Raw genomic sequence first — 18,336 nt, 5'->3', positions numbered from 1 at the left:
CTAGAAGAGGAAAACAAAGACCTCTCTTGCCTCCAGAGAATAGACCCCAAAAGTAGGATAGTAGCGCCCCACAAATAATAACGGTGAGGTAAGAGGAAATGACAAACACAGAGATGAACTAGATTTTAGCAAAGAGAGGCCCACTTTACTAATAGCAGAATGTAGTAAGATAACTTATATGGTCAACAAAAACCCTATCAAAATCCACGCTGGAGATTCAAGAACCCCCGAACCGTCTAACGGCCCGGGGGGAGAACACCAGCCACCCTAGAGCTTCCAGCAAGGTCAGGAAACAGATTATATACAAGCTGGACAAAAATGCAAACAAAAACAAATAGCAAAAAGCAAGAAAGCAGACTTAGCTTAATCAAGCAGGAACCAGGATCAGAAGACCAGAGCACTACAGATTAGCTCTGATATCAACGTTGCCAGGCATTGAACTGAAGGTCCAGGGAGCTTATATAGCAACACCCCTGACCTAACGACCCAGGTGAGCATACAAGGGATGAATGACATACCCAGAGTAAAATCACTAGTAGCCACTAGAGGGAGCCAAAAGGTAAATTCACAACAAAGGAGATAGTAAGGCATCCCCCAAGGATTATATGGGCACAAAATGATTTAATCAGATTGTAACAATCTAAAGATGGAAACACACTCATATCGTTTAAAATGTGACACGTAATAACCCTAAACGATCATACCTTGACATAAGTATCCTGGCCTCCCACAATAAGGCCTCATTTAGGTAATTTAGACGCAAGGACTCCCATATTCCCTATGACAACCATGAGCCTACCAGGAGATGTAACAAAGGTACCATAGGGCAAGTAATAGGAGGCACAGCATGCAAAAAAAAAAGAACAAAAACAAAACCATATACAAACAATAATATTCTGAACATGAATGCCGAAGTCCATAAACATGTCCCCGTCATTCTCAAAGTCCCAGGTCCCATTCTAGCCTTCATCCAAGATTGCATCACAAATAGGTGCGACAGATGTCTTAGTGCACTCGTGTCCAAGAACCCCCTGGAATGGAACTTGATTCATGTCCTTGGTTCAAGATGTCCAAGCTCCTAGAGAAGGAAACTGATAAAAGAAAAACCATAACCTGAATTAAAAAAAAAGGAAAAAAGGGGAAACTAAGGAAAATCAACAAATAACAAGGGCAACAAGGCCAAATAAAATAACAATTGCGCACACCTACCCTCCACCCTGACATGATGCTTAAAACTAGAGTCTCTTGTAGAAGCCCGTATAAAGGATCTCTTCATTTAAGCCATCAGGTGACAAGCTGTTTAATTTATAAATCCAGCGAGATTCTCTCCTCAGGAGTTCGTCTGTAATTCTCCCGCCCCTAATACTCACAGAAATTCTCTCCAACCCCATAACCTTCGGGTTATGGGGGTACCATTATGCTGGTCCAAAAAGTGAGCCGCCACTGAAGTAATTTACTTACCCTTGCTCCTGTCTGTCCTGGCCATACAGATGTTAGACACATGCTGCTGAATCCTGTTGTGAATTCCGTTCTCGGACTCCCTCCTGTGGTCATGAATGGTACTTTGGTTAGTTCTGCTCTTGGACTCCCTCTGGTGGCTTCGAGCGGAACTGCTGGTCACTGAGGTTGGCTTTATCAGCTGCTCTCGTTTATTGCTATTCTGGCTTCCCTATTTAACTCCACTCAGATCGTTACTTCATGCCAGCTGTCAATGTTTCAGTATTGGTTCAGATCTCTCTTGGACTTCTCTGAGGACCTGTCTACTCCAGCAGAAGCTAAGTCTTTGCTAGTTCATTTGTTGTTACTGCTTCCTAAATATATTTCTTAGTACTGCTAATTTCTAGTCCAGCTTGCTATCTGATATTCCCTTGCTAACTGGAAGCTCTGGGGGTGCAGAGTGGCACCTCCACACCGTGAGTCGGTGTGGGGAGTCTTTTTGCTTACTCTGCATGGTTTTTTGTAGTCTTTTGTGCTGACCGCATAGTTCCCTTTTCTATCCTCTGACTATTTAGTGAAATCTGGCCTCCTTTGCTAAAACCTGTTTCATTCCTGTGTTTGTGACTTTCCTCTTAACTCACAGTCAATCTATGTGGGGGTCTGCCTTTACCTTTGGGGGATTTCTCTGAGGCAAGGTAAGGCTTCTATTTCTATCTTTAGGTGTAGTTAGCTCTTAGGCTGTGAAGAGGCGTCTAGGGAGAGTTAGGTACGCTCCACGGCTATTTCTAGTGTGTGTGATAGGAGTAGGGTTTGCGGTCAGCAGAGTTCCCACTTCCCCAGAGCTAGTCCCGATTTTGAGTTTACTCATTAGGTCTTTCCGGGTGCTCCTAACCACCAGGTCCATAACAGTACAGCTGGCCCTAAAGTGTTAATGCATCTCAAAAGAGGGATAAGAGAAGTTCTGAACCCATTTTTTTTTCTTTGCAGTGTGTTTTGTCTCTCTTTTCCCCTTAACCTCTGGGTGGTTCAGGACTCAGGTGTAGATATGGATATTCATGGTCTGTCCTCTTGTGTGGATCAACTCATTGCAAGGATACAGAGCATTCAAGATTATGTAGTTCAGAATCCGATGTTAGAGCCTAGAATTCCAATTCCTGATTTGTTTTCTGGGGATAGATCTAAGTTTCTGAATTTCAAAAATAATTGTAAACTGTTTCTTGCTTTGAAACCCCGCTCCTCTGGTGACCCCATTCAGCAAGTAAAAATTATTATTTCTTTGTTGCGTGGCGACCCTCAAGACTGGGCATTCTCCCTTGAGCCAGGAGATCCTGCATTGCTTAATGTAGATGCGTTTTTTCTGGCGCTTGGATTGCTTTATGACGAACCGAATTCAGTGGATCAGGCAGAGAAAATCTTGCTAGCTTTGTGTCAGGGTCAGGATGAAGCGGAGATATATTGTCAGAAGTTTAGAAAATGGTCTGTGCTTACTCAATGGAATGAGTGTGCCCTGGCAGCAATTTTTAGAAAGGGTCTTTCTGAAGCCCTTAAGGATGTTATGGTGTGGATTCTGTGGTGGACAGGTTGCAGCAAATTTCGACTCACGTAGTTGACAATCTGACGTTGTCCCAGGAGAAGGCTCAACGTTTCGCTAACCGCTGTCGTTGTGTTGGTCCCCGACTTCGTGTTGGGGATTTGGTTTGGTTGTCTTCTCGTTATGTTCCTATGAAGGTTTCTTCTCCCTAAGTTTAAGCCTCGTTTCATTGGTCCTTATAAGATTTCTGAAATTCTCAACCCTGTGTCATTTCGTTTGGTCCTTCCAGCTTCTTTTGCCATCCATAATGTGTTCCATAGGTCGTTGTTGTGGAGGTACGTGGCGCCTATGGTTCCCTCCGTTGATCCTCCTGCTCCGGTGTTGGTTGAGGGGGAGTTGGAGTATGTGGTGGAAAAGATTTTGGATTCTCGTATTTCGAGATGGAAGCTTCAGTACCTGGTTAAGTGGAAGGGCTATGGTCAGGAGGATAATTCCTGGGTTGTTGCCTCCGATGTCCATGCTGCCGATTTAGTTCGTGCCTTTCATTTGGCTCGTCCTGATCGGCCTGGGGGCCCTGGTGAGGGTTCGGTGACCCCTCCTCAAGGGGGGGTACTGTTGTGAATTCCGTTCTCGGACTCCCTCCTGTGGTCATGAATGGTACTTTGGTTAGTTCTGCTCTTGGACTCCCTCTGGTGGCTTCGAGCGGAACTGCTGGTCACTGAGGTTGGCTTTATCAGCTGCTCTCGTTTATTGCTATTCTGGCTTCCCTATTTAACTCCACTCAGATCGTTACTTCATGCCAGCTGTCAATGTTTCAGTATTGGTTCAGATCTCTCTTGGACTTCTCTGAGGACCTGTCTACTCCAGCAGAAGCTAAGTCTTTGCTAGTTCATTTGTTGCTACTGCTTCCTGAATATATTTCTTTGTACTGCTAATTTCTAGTCCAGCTTGCTATCTGATATTCCCTTGCTAGCTGGAAGCTCTGGGGGTGCAGAGTGGCACCTCCACACCGTGAGTCGGTGTGGGGAGTCTTTTTGCTTACTCTGCGTGGTTTTTTGTAGTCTTTTGTGCTGACCGCATAGTTCCCTTTTCTATCCTCTGACTATTTAGTGAAATCTGGCCTCCTTTGCTAAAACCTGTTTCATTCCTGTGTTTGTGACTTTCCTCTTAACTCACAGTCAATATATGTGGGGGTCTGCCTTTACCTTTGGGGAATTTCTCTGAGGCAAGGTAAGGCTTCTATTTCTATCTTTAGGTGTAGTTAGCTCTTAGGCTGTGAAGAGGTGTCTAGGGAGAGTTAGGTACGCTCCACGGCTATTTCTAGTGTGTGTGATAGGAGTAGGGTTTGCGGTCAGCAGAGTTCCCACTTCCCCAGAGCTAGTCCCGATTTTGAGTTTACTCATTAGGTCTTTCCGGGTGCTCCTAACCACCAGGTCCATAACAGAATCCTACGGCACAACTCTTGAGTGGTTTGTCCCACATAGACCTTATCACATCCACAGATCAAGGCATAAATTAGGTTACGGGTACGACAGTTGAAAAACGATTTAGGAGACACCTGGAAGGATAAAGATGGTAATGTAATTCCCATCTCTGCTATCATATATGTACATATGGAACATCCCCCACATGGATAAGATCCAAAAATTGAGTAGTTCACACGGATCTTAGTGGTAGGGCGTCTGAAATGACTGCTCGATAGGCAGTCCTTAAGATTTTTCGCCCTCCTAGCCACAATCCTGGGTTTGTCCGGAATGACCAATTTAAGCCTACTGTCACTAAGTAGGATCCCCCAGTTATCTTCCATAACCTTGTGAACATCCCCCCATTGGTTATTAAACTGAGTGATCAAACTAGATGTATATACATTGGTTCTCACCCGGGGTTTCAAAGCTTCCTCTCTTGGCTTCTGTCGGGAATACTCAAAGGCACCGGCAATAATCCTCCTAGGATACCCGTGTTCCCGGAAACGATCTGTAAGCAGTCTTGATTCAGTTTGAAAGTCTGACACCTGGCTGCAGTTTCTTCTTAAACGCAGAAACTGACCCTTCGGGATACTATTGCGCAAATGGCGCGGATGGAAGCTAGAATAGTGTAATAGGTTATTAGTAGCCGTGCTTTTACGGAAGAGTGTCGTACAAATACGATTATCCTGGAGCATGATCTTCAGATCCAGGAAATCAATGAAATTAGTATAAAAGTGAGAGGTCAATCGGATGTTCACATGGTTGCTATTGAGTTCTCCCACGAAGGTCTCCAGGTCAGCAACAGAACCTGTCCATAAAACAACAATGTCGTCGATAAAACGATACCACTTCAGTGCATTGTTACAAAACAGTGGACTGTTTTTCACCTGAGTCTCCTCCCACCATCCCATAAACAGGTTCGCGTATGAGGGCGCACATCTGGCCCCCATCGCGGTACCTGAAACCTGTTTATAATATACTCGATCAAAATCAAAATAGTTCCTTTCCAGGATCATTCTCAATAGATCTAAAATGAAGGAGTCATGCCCCCTGTTTCCTGTTGAAAATTTATCTAAATAAAAGGACACAGCCATAATACCTAGGTCATGGTTGATATTCGTGTAGAGTGCTTCTACATCAAAGGTTGCTTAAATAGTATTATCCCGTACTTCCAGTGTGTCCAGTTGATGAATTAGAAAGGAGGAATCACGAATGTAAGAATCCAGGTTAAGAACGATGGGCTGTAGGAAGAAGTCCAAATAAATGCAAGCTTTTTCAAAAAGTCCCCCAATCCCCGAGACTATAGGTCTGCCCGGGGGATTGGATAACGACTTATGCACTTTTGGGAGCATATAGAACGTCGGTATAACCGGGAATTTAACTGTTAAATAGTCCAGTTCCTTTTTATCAATAATACGCCTGGTCTGAGCATTTGAGAGTAGTTTATCCAACCCAGACTTAAATACAGGCGTAGGGTCAGAAGGTAGGGCAACATAGTACTGTGTATTGCCCAATTGCCGCTTTGCTTCCAGGCAATACATGTCTTTAGGCCACAGCACTATGTTGCCCCCCTTATCAGCCTCCTTAATTTCAAACAGATCATTTGATCTTAAATTGGCCAGAGCCTGTCTCTCCTCCCTAGACAAGTTGTTCTGGCGATGCTTATTGACCCTTAAATCCCGAATGTCTTTACTGGCTTTATCAAAAAAGATTTGAATGGCTGGGAAGAGCGAAAAGGAGGGTGTGGCCTGTGATGGCAGGCGGCCACTAAATTTCCTCCTACCCTGATAGCTCTCATTCTCATCTAGTAACTCAGTTAAGTCACGGAGAGCTTGTCTATCAAGGTCACTCAACCCGTCCATTATAGAGGGATGTTGGTATAACAGTTTAAAGGTCAATTGCCTGCAAAACAAATACAAATCCTTAGTGAGTTCAAATTTTTCTAAGGTACTGATTGGGGAGAACGAAAGACCCCTAGCCAGTAAAGATCTCTCTGTATTAGACAAGATGTAAGAAGATAAATTGATGATATTCAACTCACCGGACTCTTTTTCCAGTTGCCCGGGCCGGACTGTGCCTGAGTCTATCTCCTGCGATTGTTGAGGCGGGTCACCCTCCTGAAGCTCAGAGACAATTCCTTGTGGCACCCGTTCCTTTTTCTTGTTGTTCGGGCGTTTTCTTCTCCCCCGTCGGTCGTGGTCGCTGGTATCTGTAGATAAAAAATCACTTGAAGAAATGTCTGAATTCACTGTATTGGTAGACGGCACCGTTTGTTGTCTCCCAGAGGTCCTTCTCCTATTGCCCTGGTGCGTCCATCTAAATGCTTTCCCCTCAGCGTAGTCCAACTTGTCCCTCTGGAACTTATCACGTTTACCTCTAATAATGTCTTTTTCAAAACGATCTACAATCAGTTTTAACCTCTCCTTAAAGGGAATAACCAAGTCTTTTTTGTTTTCAAAAGCATCAAGTAAGACCTCCTTACTCCTAATCTCCTCCTTTAAGCTGGATAATACCTGATGATCGTGGTCAATCAGTAAGTCAATCAATAAAAATGAGCACTTATGCAAGCCGCTCTCCCATTTTGTTTTAAAGTCCATGTCCACTTCCCAGGCGGGGAATATATGTACCCGTAAACCCCTAGGTACTAGATTATGTTTTTTATACTCCTCCAACGTCTTAAGATTCCACCAAGTCTTGGTAAGATTTTTATGCAAGATAATAATTTGAGTTGTGAGAGACTCAAAACCTCCATCACTAGGGGCTGAGGCCTCCAATGGCACTTCAGGTGGACCAAAAATGTCCACACCTTGGCTCCGCCAAGCTGCCTCCCTGGAGCTTAAATCCATATTAGAAAACCACCCGGATGTGCCTCCACTCAGAAGAACCAACAAAAGAAGTCAGTTAAACCAAATCAGCAAAACAGCATAGATTGAGCGGGCACCATCCTATACTAATGCTCATAGGGGATCACCTGATGCATATGAATATAATCCAAAACTACACAAGAAAAAAAGACAGCATCATAGAAATGGGATCACCACATATACATTTCAAAAAATAACAACAATTTTTATTTAGACCACACCACACAAACAACTGTTATAAAAACAATTAAAAACTCCCACAAACAATGGGAGATGAGGGTCCAGATAATACAAAGTGCAATGCTAAGAAAATATTGGAGAGTCTCATAGCAGCTGATAATGCCGGTAATACAGGGCCGGACTGGCCATCAGGCCCTTCTGGCAAATGCCAGAAGGGCCGGTGCCAGTAGTGGGCCGCTCGATCCGCCTCCCTCCCCCCCTCGCCGTCGCATTCAACTATACTGGCGTATAGACGCCGGTACAGTTGAATGCAATGATGGAGGAGAGCGTCTACAGACGCTCCCTCTCCCATCATTCCCTGCTCTGCCTCTGACACTGCGGGTGCGCGATGACGTCATATTATCGCGCACCTGCTGTGTCCCTGGCAGACTGCAGCTGCTGAGACAGGAGCAGGAACCAGGAAGCAACGCTGGCAAGAGGAGAGGTGAGGAGAGGGTTTTTTTTTTTACTGGACTGTGGGCCATTCTCGGGGGGGGTGGAGGAAGAGAAGAGATGCGGGCTGTGCTCTGTGCTGTATACTACTGTGTGGGCTGTGCTATATATAGTACTCTGTGGGCTGTGCTGTATATAGTACTCTGTGGGCTGTGCTGTATATATTACTCTGTTGTCTGTGCTGTATATATTGCTCTGTGGGCTGTGCTGTATATAGTACTCTGTGGGCTGTGCTGTATATAGTACTCTGTGGGCTGTGCTGTATATATTACTCTGTGGGCTGTGCTGTATATATTACTCTGTGGGCTGTGCTGTATATATTACTCTGTGGGCTGTGCTGTATATATTACTCTGTGGGCTGTGCTGTATATATTGCTCTGTGGGCTGTGCTGTATATAGTTCTCTGTGGGCTGTGCTGTATATATTACTCTGTGGGCTGGGCTGTATATAGTACTCTGGGCTGTGCTGTATATACTGCTCTGTGGGCTGTGCTGTATATATTACTCTGTGGGCTGTGCTGTATATATTGCTCTGTGGGCTGTGCTGTATATAGTTCTCTGTGGGCTGTGCTGTATATATTACTCTGTGGCCTGTGCTGTATATAGTACTCTGGGCTGTGCTGTATATAGTACTCTGTGGGCTGTGCTGTATATAGTACTCTGAGCTGTGCTCTATATATTACTCTGTGGGCTGTGCTGTATATATTGCTCTGTGGACTGTGCTGTATATAGTACTCTGTGGGCTGTGCTGTATATAGTACTCTGTGGGCTGTGCTGTATATATTACTCTGTGGGCTGTGCTGTATATAGTGCTCTGTGGGCTGTGCTGTATATAGTGCTCTGTGGGCTGTGCTGTATATAGTGCTCTGTGGGCTATGCTATATATAGTGCTCTGTGGGCTGTGCTGTATATATTACTCTGTGGGCTGTGCTGTATATATCACTCTGTGGGCTGTGCTGTATATATTACTCTGTGGGCTGTGCTGTATATAGTGCTCTGTGGGCTGTGCTGTATATAGTGCTCTGTGGGCTGTGCTATATATAGTGCTTTGTGGGCTGTGCTGTATATATTACTCTGTGGGCTGTGCTGTATATATTACTCTCTGGGCTGTGCTGTATATAGTACTCTGTGGGCTGTGCTATATATAGTGCTCTGTGGGCTGTGCTGTATATATTACTCTGTGGGCTGTGCTGTATATATTACTCTGTGGGCTGTGCTGTATATAGTGCTCTGTGGGCTGTGCTGTATATAGTGCTCTGTGGGCTGTGCTATATATAGTGCTCTGTGGGCTGTGCTGTATATATTACTCTGTGGGCTGTGCTGTATATATTGATCTGTGGGCTGTGCTGTATTTAGTACTCTGCGGGCTGTGCTGTATATATTACTCTGTGGGCTGTGCTGTATATATTGCTCTGTGGGCTGTGCTATATATAGTACTCTGTGGGCTGTGCTGTATATATTACTCTGTGGGCTGTGCTGTATATATTGCTCTGTGGGCTGTGCTGTATATATTGCTCTGTGGGCTGTGCTATATATAGTACTCTGTGGGCTGTGCTGTATATATTACTCTGTGGGCTGTGCTGTATATATTGCTATGTGGGCTGTGCTATATATAGTACTCTGTGGGCTGTGCTGTATATATTACTCTGTGGGCTGTGCTGTATATAGTACTCTGTGGGCTGTGCTGTATATAGTACTCTGTGGGCTGTGCTGTATATATTGCTCTGTGGGCTGTGCTGTTTTTTGTACTCTCTTGGCTGTGCTGTATTTAGTGCTCTGTGGGCTGTGCTGTATATATTACTCTGTGGGCTGTGCTGTATATATTACTCTGTGGGCTGTGCTGTATATATTGCTCTGTGGGCTGTGCTGTATATATTGCTCTGTGGGCTGTGCTGTTTTTTGTACTCTCTTGGCTGTGCTGTATTTAGTGCTCTGTGGGCTGTGCTGTATATATTACTCTGTGGGCTGTGCTGTATATATTACTCTGTGGGCTGTGCTGTATATATTGCTCTGTGGGCTGTGCTGTATATATTGCTCTGTGGGCTGTGCTGTATATAGTACTCTGGGCTGTGCTGTATATACTGCTCTGTGGGCTGTGCTGTATATATTACTCTGTGGGCTGTGCTGTATATATTGCTCTGTGGGCTGTGCTGTATATAGTTCTCTGTGGGCTGTGCTGTATATATTACTCTGTGGCCTGTGCTGTATATAGTACTCTGGGCTGTGCTGTATATAGTACTCTGTGGGCTGTGCTGTATATAGTACTCTGAGCTGTGCTCTATATATTACTCTGTGGGCTGTGCTGTATATATTGCTCTGTGGACTGTGCTGTATATATTACTCTGTGGCCTGTGCTGTATATAGTACTCTGGGCTGTGCTGTATATAGTACTCTGTGGGCTGTGCTGTATATAGTACTCTGAGCTGTGCTCTATATATTACTCTGTGGGCTGTGCTGTATATATTGCTCTGTGGACTGTGCTGTATATAGTACTCTGTGGGCTGTGCTGTATATAGTACTCTGTGGGCTGTGCTGTATATATTACTCTGTGGGCTGTGCTGTATATAGTGCTCTGTGGGCTGTGCTGTATATAGTGCTCTGTGGGCTGTGCTGTATATAGTGCTCTGTGGGCTATGCTATATATAGTGCTCTGTGGGCTGTGCTGTATATATTACTCTGTGGGCTGTGCTGTATATATCACTCTGTGGGCTGTGCTGTATATATTACTCTGTGGGCTGTGCTGTATATAGTGCTCTGTGGGCTGTGCTGTATATAGTGCTCTGTGGGCTGTGCTATATATAGTGCTTTGTGGGCTGTGCTGTATATATTACTCTGTGGGCTGTGCTGTATATATTACTCTGTGGGCTGTGCTGTATATAGTACTCTGTGGGCTGTGCTATATATAGTGCTCTGTGGGCTGTGCTGTATATATTACTCTGTGGGCTGTGCTGTATATATTACTCTGTGGGCTGTGCTGTATATAGTGCTCTGTGGGCTGTGCTGTATATAGTGCTCTGTGGGCTGTGCTATATATAGTGCTCTGTGGGCTGTGCTGTATATATTACTCTGTGGGCTGTGCTGTATATATTGATCTGTGGGCTGTGCTGTATTTAGTACTCTGCGGGCTGTGCTGTATATATTACTCTGTGGGCTGTGCTGTATATATTGCTCTGTGGGCTGTGCTATATATAGTACTCTGTGGGCTGTGCTGTATATATTACTCTGTGGGCTGTGCTGTATATATTGCTCTGTGGGCTGTGCTGTATATATTGCTCTGTGGGCTGTGCTATATATAGTACTCTGTGGGCTGTGCTGTATATATTACTCTGTGGGCTGTGCTGTATATATTGCTATGTGGGCTGTGCTATATATAGTACTCTGTGGGCTGTGCTGTATATATTACTCTGTGGGCTGTGCTGTATATAGTACTCTGTGGGCTGTGCTGTATATAGTACTCTGTGGGCTGTGCTGTATATATTGCTCTGTGGGCTGTGCTGTTTTTTGTACTCTCTTGGCTGTGCTGTATTTAGTGCTCTGTGGGCTGTGCTGTATATATTACTCTGTGGGCTGTGCTGTATATATTACTCTGTGGGCTGTGCTGTATATATTGCTCTGTGGGCTGTGCTGTATATATTGCTCTGTGGGCTGTGCTGTATATAGTACTCTGTGGGCTGTGCTGTATATAGTACTCTGTGGGCTGTGCTGTATATAGTACTCTGTGGGCTGTGCTGTATTTAGTGCTCTGTGGGCTGTGCTGTATATATTACTCTGTGGGCTGTGCTGTATATATTGCTCTGTGGGTTGTGCTGTATATATTGCTCTGTGGGCTGTGCTGTATATAGTACTCTGTGGGCTGTGCTGTATACTACTGTTTGGTCTGTGCTGTATACTTCTACATGGGCTGTGCTGTATACTACTGTGTGGTCTGTGCTGTATACTGCTGCGTGGGCTGTGTTATCTACTACACGTGCTGTGCTATATTATGCAGGCTGTGCTATATACTATACGGTTTGTGCTATATACTATGCGGGCTTTGCTATATACTATGGGGAGTATATTATATTCTATGGGGGAGGCCATGTTATGTACTATGTGGCTGTGTTATATACTATTGTGGGGGTATATTATATTCTATGGGGGAGGCTGTGTTATATACTATGGGGGAGGCTGTGTTATATACTATGGGGGGCTCCATTATATTCTATGGGGGCTACATTATATATTATGGGGAGGTGGGCTGTATTATATTCTATGGGGGGTTAAATTATACTCTGTGGGGTGGCTGCATTATACTCTGGGGTGGCTGCATTATACTATATGTGGGCTGCATTATACTGTATCGAGGACTATGGGGAATACGTTATTCTATATGAAGAACTATGGGGTGCATTATACTATGGGAAGTGAATTGTAGTACATGGATGACTATGGCGGTGCATTATACTATATGGAGCACTATGAGGAGTGTATTATACTATGTGGAGGACTGAGCAGTGTATTTTAATATGGAGGACTATAGGAAGTGTATTATACTATATGGAGGGCTGTGGAGCACATTATAATATATGGAGGACTATGGGGTGTATTTTACTATACAAGCAAAATGCTGTATATTCAGATTGTTTTTGCTGGAACAAAAATCATTGTTCTCAGCAGCACATCGCGGGTGTAAACTGTAGATGTGCTGCTTATAACATGATACTGTATGGTGATCTGTTAGTGATCTATTAGTGATCGTTCTGTCCCATCATTATTCCTCAGTTGGTGGAAAGAGGCCGGGAAACAAGTGTTGAACAACTTCCGTATTGTCGATCAAACTCATTTAGCGGCCTGAACTCAGCGCACGTAAATACAACAGAAATGCTTTTGTGTGATGTGCAATATGTTAGCATTTGGGGCCCCATTTTAAACTTTACCTAGGGCTCCACTTTGCCTAAAACCGGCCCTGCCTACAAGTGTACAAAGATATTATACAGTCACCATGTGACAAGTGGGCCTGTGTAACTTCAAAAGCCAGGGCTGAATTTTAGTCCCAGTCCGGCCCTGCGGTAATAGTATGTACATGTAGCGCCCCCACTGCCGCAGGGCCGAGGGGTACCCGGTACCGGGCCTCTGAGTCTCTGTTCTGGGGTTGTCACGGTGGCTAGACCCGGCCCGTGACCCTGCTGAGGGGCGTACAATGAAGGTGGAGGTATGGTGATGATATTATGATGTGGTGCAGGTCGCAGTAAATAACGAGGACACCAGGTTGCAGTCTCTTTACCTCTTTACTGAAGGCTTCAGGATCCTCAGTCTGGAATACGGTTAACCAGGCTGCGCAAGTCCGGCCGGTCCGATGGCACCTCCAGAGTTCCCTTTGCAGGTGGAAATCTGTGCCTACCTTCTAGCGCTTGTGTGTTGTGGTCCTCCCCTGCTGTGCTTACGGGATAGTCCCCACAACTGTTGTGTCTGTTTCTGAAGTTCCCTCACAACTCGATTATGATGTTCTGCTTTGTCCCCCAGATGATATGGCTAGGACGCACCCGTATGATGGGTAGGCTCGAAGTTCTTCCGGGACCCTAGGGTCGCCCCTCTCCAAATGTTGCCCCCTATGTCTTCTTAGGTGATTTGAGTGAGACAGCCCGCCTATAACTGACTGTCCTGCCATAGGTTTGAAGTAAGGCCTGGAGCTCAATATTTCCTCGGCGTTCCGGCCACCGGCTACGCGCCTCAGTAGGATGTTGCCTCGTCTTACAGCACGACTCCTACTGGTAATTCTCCTTGTTGCGTTGATCTCGTTTCTCACTCAGCACAATAAACCTCGTTTCTTGTCCTTTCTTGGGGTACCGCCGCAATGATGTGCAGGCACGGTCCCATAACATTCTTTTCTGTTCGCTAGGCCTCTGTCAGGATCCCACCCCTGACAGGGACCCCCCTGAATCTTCCCCTGCAACACCCTCTGCCACAGGATGTTGCCTGGTTCCAACCCAGTCAGCTTCTAACTAACTTCCTATCCAACCCCCAGTTTTACCAGATTGTGAGGAGTGGCCTAATACATAGCACCCTTAGCTCCCCCTGGAGGCCAGACTGTGAAGTGTATTGGTGTCTGTGATACCTGGTCAGGTGAACTCCTTCAGTGCCATCAGACGTACCATAGCCCCCCTTAGCGGCGGAGCATCAGTACTGCAACAACCAGGACTCTGGGGCGCTGCACTCCCCCCTGGTTAAATCCAGTACTCCTGGACTGGGAAGAAAACAACAATACATGTCAGCAAAAAGACATACAATTTTGAAATGCAATAACAATATGCAGATTTGAACAGAGCTTCCCTTTATGGGAGGTGAGGACACTTGAACGTTACAAACATGGTTAAATACTTTAAATAACATACTATAAATAACTTTTCTGACCCAACCGGGTATTCTACTAGTGCAAATTTTTGAACAATAATTTATCGTTGCCTTTAAGGACATACACGCTGAATCCACTAAAGACCTTCTTATAAAACACTATAAGGCTAATCAACTTTTCTTCATTTTCCATCTTTACATCTGCAGGACTGCCTGTCTATCTGCCCCAGGCCTACTGCCTCTCGTTCTGTTGCAGGACCGCCCCTTTCCGCCCGGGCCTACTGACTTTCTGCTACTATACACAGTATAGAACTTATCTTCCTTCTCTCAGTTCAGGATCACCGAGCCATCTCTGTATGGCTCCTAGGAGGACTCACCGACTAACCCCATCCGGGTTCACTTCCTGTCCTCATTCTTCTAGCAACATCATTAAACATTTCTCACAATTAACTAGCTCACTACATATAACTCTCATATGTAAGCATTATTAGTACTTCCTTTCAAAGCATCATCATTCTGCAAGTGCTATGGATGAACGTTCCCTTTAAGAAGGGACCAAGTCTCTATGAGGTAGTGCAACTTCTCAAGCTGCAAGTTTGTGTACAGTAAGGACTCCGGTGCTCTTTCCAAGGACAGTTTCATCGCAAAGAGTCCTTTTCTTTGTAAAACCAGTAGAGGGCACCTTTAAGAAGGTGCAAACTATTTACAATAAGTTTGTAATCATGCAGTGTTCATGATCCAGCAGTTCTTTGTAACATTGTGGAACAAAAGCAAAAATGAAAATAAAAGCAAAAATAAAAAGCAATAGGGATCCCGGGTAAATGAAGGGATCCCTTTAAGAATAACCCTAGTCGGGTATTAGCAGCAAAAAACAGGGAAACAAGCAGTTAACTATTTACATATCCATGGCATCGAGGTTTACTCTCGCTCTGGCGGCCGTAGCTCCGCATAGACCTCGCTCGGCAAGGTGATCGGCGAGATCGGGGCCTTTAAGAAGTGCTCCATACCCGTGGCCCGATCCCAGGGTGTAAGGCGCCGGAGTCTATAGGTCCCAGGGAGAGGGGGTACCGCGACGGGGCCTATCAGCAAGTCCTCTGCTGGCGAGGCAGGGTCGTTCTTCATACCTGCTTCAGATGCGGTCCCTCCGGTGCCGATCTGCTCCGTCTCCGCTGGGGTCTGGAACGCTAGTTGCAGGGCCTTGCGCTGCGGCGTTGTCATCTCCGTTTGCAGCACCTCGCTTTCCGGCAGGGCCTTGCTTTCTGGCTTCAGAGCGCTGGAACTTCTTTCTTGCTCTGGACCAGACGAGGCTGCCAACAGACGTCTGATGAGGCTCCCGATGAAGGTCTTCTTCCACCCGGCCTCAGTGCTCAGCTGCGTCCGCCGGAGTTGGTCGCCGAGCTCATCCACTCCGGTCTGCAGGAATTCAATATCAGCGGTGGAGGCCTGGTTGCGGTGCCCCTCCTGGTAGCTGGGGGAGTCCTCTGCTCCTACCCCACGCTCCGGCTCCGGGTGGCTCGCCATGGCATCCTCCATGTCGCTGACTTCTTCTTCCTGGTCCTTTTCCCGCTCTCTCCTTCGTGGGCGGTTTCGCTTTCGTTGTCTCCGCCCCCCATTGAGGATCAGTAGGCGGATCTCGGCTGCTGACGGACACGTCCTCAAGGGGCAGAAATATTTAGACTGGGAGGCCATTGTCTTTCGCGCTCTTCAGCTTGTCTACGCCCACTCCACGCCCTTCTTCTTCTCCTGCACTCTCCTTAGCGCTGTAATGGCGGCGGTTTTGGCGGGAACTTCTGGAGGCAAGTGGCAATACACAGTCTTTGCAATAAGTCACAGTCCAAGCACAACAAATCACAGTTCCAAGGCACACATGACCTGATTCTTCAGGCTTAAGTAGATCCTGTTCGTGACACCAAATTGTAGCGCCCCCACTGCCGCAGGGCCGAGGGGTACCCGGTACCGGGCCTCTGAGTCTCTGTTCTGGGGTTGTCACGGTGGCTAGACCCGGCCCGTGACCCTGCTGAGGGGCGTACAATGAAGGTGGAGGTATGGTGATGATGTTATGATGTGGTGCAGGTCGCAGTAAATAACGAGGACACCAGGTTGCAGTCTCTTTACCTCTTTACTGAAGGCTTCAGGATCCTCAGTCCGGAATACGGTTAACCAGGCTGCGCAAGTCCGGCCGGTCCGATGGCACCTCCAGAGTTCCCTTTGCAGGTGGAAATCTGTGCCTACCTTCTAGCGCTTGTGTGTTGTGGTCCTCCCCTGCTGTGCTTACGGGATAGTCCCCACAACTGTTGTGTCTGTTTCTGAAGTTCCCTCACAACTCGATTATGATGTTCTTCTTCGTCCCCCAGATGATATGGCTAGGTCGCACCCGTATGACGGGTAGGCTCGAAGTTCTTCCGGGACCCTAGAGTCGCCCCTCTCCAAATGTTGCCCCCTATGTCTTCTTAGGTGATTTGAGTGAGACAGCCCGCCTATAACTGACTGTCCTGCCGTAGGTTTGAAGTAAGGCCTGGAGCTCAATATTTCCTCGGCGTTCCGGCCACCGGCTACGCGCCTCAGTAGGATGTTGCCTCGTCTTACAGCACGACTCCTACTGGTAATTCTCCTTGTTGCGTTGATCTCGTTTCTCACTCAGCACAATAAACCTTGCTTCTTGTCCTTTCTTGGGGTACCGCCGCAATGACGTGCAGGCACGGTCCCATAACATTCTTTTCGGTTCGCTAGGCCTCTGTCAGGATCCCACCCCTGACAGGGACCCCCCTGAATCTTCCCCTGCAACACTGCAACCCTGCAACCACAGGATGTTGCCTGGTTCCAACCCAGTCAGCTTCTAACTAACTTCCTATCCAACCCCCAGTTTTACCAGATTGTGAGGAGTGGCCTAATACATAGCACCCTTAGCTCCCCCTGGTGGCCATACTGTGAAGTGTATTGGTGTCTGTGATACCTGGTCAGGTGAACTCCTTCAGTGCCATCAGACGTACCATAGCCCCCCTTAGCGGAGGAGCATCAGTACTGCAACGACCAGGACTCTGGGGAGCTGCACTCACATACAGTGGGAAAAATAATGAAACATAATGAAAAACCCTATATGCATGCTGTGCCACCTATCAGTAGCCGATTGGCCTCATGGTCAGTTAGTCAGGTATACACGACACACTATCAAATCTAGGAGGCAAAAACTCCATGCAAACTTAAAGGGAAATACAAAGTATCCAAAGGGATCTGGCTAGCAGCAGCTATAAAAAGGAAAGCCACCCCAAGTCTGCTCCCAAACAACCTTCCCACAGAACAAACATTATTACTTTCTAGGGGGAAAATGTGGACACTGTTTTCTAGGGAATTTGCACAGGACATTAATAAGTTCTAATTTTCTAGAGGACAACTTTACCATTTCCAAGTCACACAGGAGGCATTATTTCCATGTAATGGGCACAGTAGTGGGCATTACTATGTGGGGCAGTAAGAGAAGCATTGCTATTGTGCAAAACAGAAGCTACAGTAAAAGAGACACATAAGGCAGCAGCTCAGCACTGGGGTGTCAGTAGTTTGTGCAAGTTGGGAATAGATGGGATGTGTCTTTGTTGTAATCTCTGCAGCTGAGTCATTGCTGGAAGAAGTTGTCATGTCAGTCTGGGCCAGATGGAAAAGACAGGAAAAGGGAACAATGGTATAAAAAATAACATCAGCTGTAAGTCACTATCTGTAACTGTACTGTGATCACTTATATGTTCTGCAGGACTGATATCCACCACTATCGTTACCAGATGGCAGTAATATCAGTGTTGGTCTTTTCTGTAGAGATTTATTTTCAATAACAGAGCTGTCATCGACTGAGGTTCTCCTACATCCACTATAAGGGTGCTCCACCATAGTTGTAATCAGGGTTACCGATTAGGGGTCCACTCAGACGTTTCTCACCCCTGAGCTGAACCTCTAGCTACATCTCTGATTACTCTATTTTGTTTTCTATTTTAATAGAAACACAACCCAAAACATTTTTGAATATGGACATGTCACCTTATTGGAGT

The sequence above is a fragment of the Ranitomeya variabilis genome, chromosome 5 (assembly GCF_051348905.1).
Source record: "Ranitomeya variabilis isolate aRanVar5 chromosome 5, aRanVar5.hap1, whole genome shotgun sequence".
Lineage (NCBI taxonomy): Eukaryota > Metazoa > Chordata > Amphibia > Anura > Dendrobatidae > Ranitomeya > Ranitomeya variabilis.
This window is presented reverse-complemented; position numbering follows the sequence as displayed.